The following is a 4,099-nucleotide window of genomic DNA, read 5'->3' on the forward strand; positions in this document are numbered from 1 at the left end:
TAGCCTCCAAATCCAGAGCTCTTTATATCATCAAATCCCATTACTTTAAAACATTTCTTTCAGATTTTTTTTTCTACAGTTCCTTTTTTTTCGCTGCTGTTATCATTGTAAATTTAAACAAAATGCAGCAAAGCGTATGAAAGCCGAGCCGTAGCAATTTTTAACGAAAAAGAAATAAATATAAAATTTGCCACATAATTGTATTTGTGGCGCCGGCAGCTTCGATGAGTGATTATTATACAAATGCAATAATTGGCGTTGATAAAGTTATACTGCTAGAAATAGACAGAATAAGATTGGGTATTAAAACGAATAAAAACCCTTCTTACTGCGACGAGCCATGGACTCTGTGATTGAGCAGATAAAACATGACGAAAATATCACCCATTTTTTAGACAATGTATATGTTCATGCAGACAAACGCGCTTAAGGTGAATAACATGTAGAATCAGTGAAGCAGATGTGAACAAGTTTATTTGATGAACAAAAATATACATATTTTCTTATTCCTTTTTAACTTGAACATGGAAAATCTCAGAGCTAATGAAAACAACCTGATTCTGTCTAACTCACTCTCTCTCTTTGCCACAATGATGACAGGACTGTTTAGCTAAATCTTTCCTCACTTCCAACTTTCAGACTAAAACAAAATTTAGTCAAAGTCTCTACCACCCCTCCCCCTCCCCACACACACAAAGTATTTCAGACAAGCTTTTCAAAAAGATTAACAATTTGACGATGTTTGCCATTTTTTATTAACTATGGCTGTCAAATTACAGAAAACCACACACATTCGATAACTTGATTTCGTATGTTTATCCTAAAAACATGAAAAAGACATGATTTTTGAAAAAAGAAAATATCTGCTGATGAATAATGTTTGTCTAAACAGGAAATCACAAGTTGTGGGCCTGGCATGGAATAGGTTTGGGGTGTGTGGTTTTTTTTTTTTTGGGGGGGGGGTGGGAGAGGGGGAGTGGTTTACTACGAAAAAAAGAAAGAAAATCATTCTAGAGTATTAACAAGTAAAATAGTATCATCTACCGAACAGAAAAAAAAAACGAAAGTGAACACTTTCAGACGTGATTGAAACAGAAAGATTAGCGCAATGCAATCGGCAGCTTTTCATTCTAAGAAAAAAAAATCCTTTTCTCGGCTGGCATGATATTGAATTGAAACCGACCGAGCTGATATCACGAGCGTGAGAATCATAATAAACACACACGTACGACTCTCAAAGCAAACAGCAAATATTAGATCTGGGGTCCCTGCTCGGCAGTCTACTTTCCTTTTTTGTCATTTAAAAGCAAGCGGAATTAAAGAAAAAAAAAGAACAGAGCAAAGATTAACTTTGTGCAAAACGAAAGTGAGAGAAACATGTAACGAAATATCGACTCTTTGAAAAAGGATGATTGAACTGCTTTGGCTCAAATGTTTGGCGACTGCTTGGGAATTGAATGACTTCTTCTTTTCAGCATTACTGGCTGAGGCTTTGGTGTTTTGAACCGTTTAGCTTTATGAATAGCTCATTTAAGTCCATCTTTAAACAATGCACGACTGAAAACCATGGTAACCACCCTTCGATTCACACTTTCAATTTTTTTATATAATATTGACCGCTTCTGATTGCATATGCTTCTTTCAACAACAACAAAGGGGATGGGGCATTTTTTCTATACCTTTATAAATTATGTAAACATTAGCTGAGCCTCTTTTTGCAAATTTCGTTTTGTTTTGTATTCTTTTTTGTACAGTAAAAATTCACAATAGACACTTGTAAATAACGCGAAACCACACGCAAGTGCGCACGCCCCATGAACACAACAGCTACGACAATGACAATAAACAGCCACGCGATATGGGGGCGCTGTGTCTTAGTGGATAAGACTCCCGACTCCCAATCGGAAGACCCGAGTTCAATTCCCACCCAGTACTTAACGTCCTTGGACAAGATGCTCTTACCCAGTATGTCCCTCTCGACCCAGGTGTATTAATGAGTACCTGGCGACGCTGGGGAAACAAAAATGGCAAGGCCGTCTGGTGGAGCAGTGGCAGCACTGAATAGGGTACCCTGGATAAATAATACATTATCAATGTTATTATTATTATCACTATTATTATTATTATTATTATTATTATTATTATTATTATTATTACTATTATTATTATTGTTATCATTATCATTGTTATTATTATTATTATTATTAATATTATTATTAATATTACCATTATTATTATTATTATTATTATTATTATTATCATCATTATCATTATTATTATTATTATTGAGATTCATAGCTTTTACTGTGTACCATATTATGAGGGACCTTAAACAGAGCTCGTAGTTTTTCTGCTCCTCCAGTCTCATCCAACAGTTACTTCAAGGAGCTACACGATGTCTTAGAATAGGAGAGAGATGTAATCATCCTCAGAGATTCTTCCAGTCTTTCTGAAATAATCCATCTAAAAATCACGTGCCACGATGCTATTTCTTATTCATTACTTTGTTTTCAAGTTGAATACCAGTAAAGATGACTCTTCTCTCTTGAAACACTTAATTGGTAAACTGGTATAAAGAGTGTCAATACTCATGGCGCTGTTCTACAGCGCCATGAGTATCTTTTTTAGGTAGAATGAGCGCTTTATATGAGTCTCCCTATTATTATTATCATTATGATAATAATAATAATAATTGTTATTATTATTATTATTATTATTATTATTATTATTATTATTATTATTACTATTATTATCATAATCATGCCTCTTACAGAGACTAACGTGTCTCTAAGTAATTCGCTTTGATCATGTTGATGATTGAGTTTTATATAGTTTTGATATGATTTTATGATATCAGACATTTTACATTTCAAGGGGCTGTCTTTTTGTTGACAGGGTAGAATAATCTGAGTCCCCTTTGATAAATTGCACAAAACAGTATCATAAACTGCATGAGGAATTTACTCGTCATTAGCATAGAGTACTCCATGAAATGCTTCTGTAAATTTCATTCAATTTGGGTTCATTCTAAGGAATGGTTACCCTGCGTTGTCTAGAAAGACAAATCGGGGGTTCGTCGCGCATCGATTTCCTGACTTGAATTTTGACACTCTCTGATAGGTTAGACTGCAATTTGGTTTCCAATTATATTTGAATGGATAATAACTCATTTGCGATTTCCTGCAAAACACGCACGCACGCACACACACACACAAACACACAAACGCATACAACCATACACACATACAAACATATAGACACACACCAGCACATATAAATCCTGTCACCACGTAAACACAGTTTATAGATGCTGAGAAGATAGGGCATTACACTTTAGGTGAATTCAAATCAATTAAAAACAACAACAAGACTATATAATTAAAGGCACATTCTCAATAATAATGTAGTCATAACAAGGTAGTCAAAATAACTTTCGATTTCATAAACACCATTAAATGAATCGTCCATCTATCAACCAAATGACCTCAGAGTGTAATTCTCTTGGCCTCATTCTCTGTTACTTTGTCTATCGGTAGACAATTAATCTAAATCATGATGACCATACATACAGATTGTTTGCTCTCAATATCGCATCGCTTTGTTTGTTGCTACTTTGGTTTCAACCCTGAGGATTTTTTTTTTTAACTCATGACTTATTTTTGTACTCCTGGATTCGTTTCATCAGTAAAGGAATGTAAACGTGAAACGATTTTGTGGACTCTCCGTCTGTCTGTCTGTCTGTCTGTCTGTCTAAAATTATCTGCCGGGGATTTACGGCAAAGCCCTCCATGCTAGCTTTCGTGCTTCTGTCAACAATTTGTGGTAGGTAAGGAGATATGGTTGTACCTGAGCATCCCTTATTGAATGGAAGAAAGTCACGAGTTATAATGGATATCTTATTTACCGTTTTATGCTTCTGCCTTGCGTTGGAAAAATCATGACACGTGCGGTGTACAATCTAAAAGTGTCCAGTATTTGATGTCCGATGACGTCATCATAATGCTGTACGTGCATACTGACCCAGAGAATTCATTCCCGATCTTACGAGAGATTAAATTTCCTGGCGATCGCCCTTGCTGTGATGATTGAAATTGCAAGG

This window comes from Diadema antillarum, unplaced genomic scaffold (assembly GCF_040938485.1).
Source record: "Diadema antillarum isolate AM-2024a unplaced genomic scaffold, OU_Dant_1.0 seq00000676_RagTag, whole genome shotgun sequence".
In the NCBI taxonomy this organism is placed as follows: domain Eukaryota; kingdom Metazoa; phylum Echinodermata; class Echinoidea; order Diadematoida; family Diadematidae; genus Diadema; species Diadema antillarum.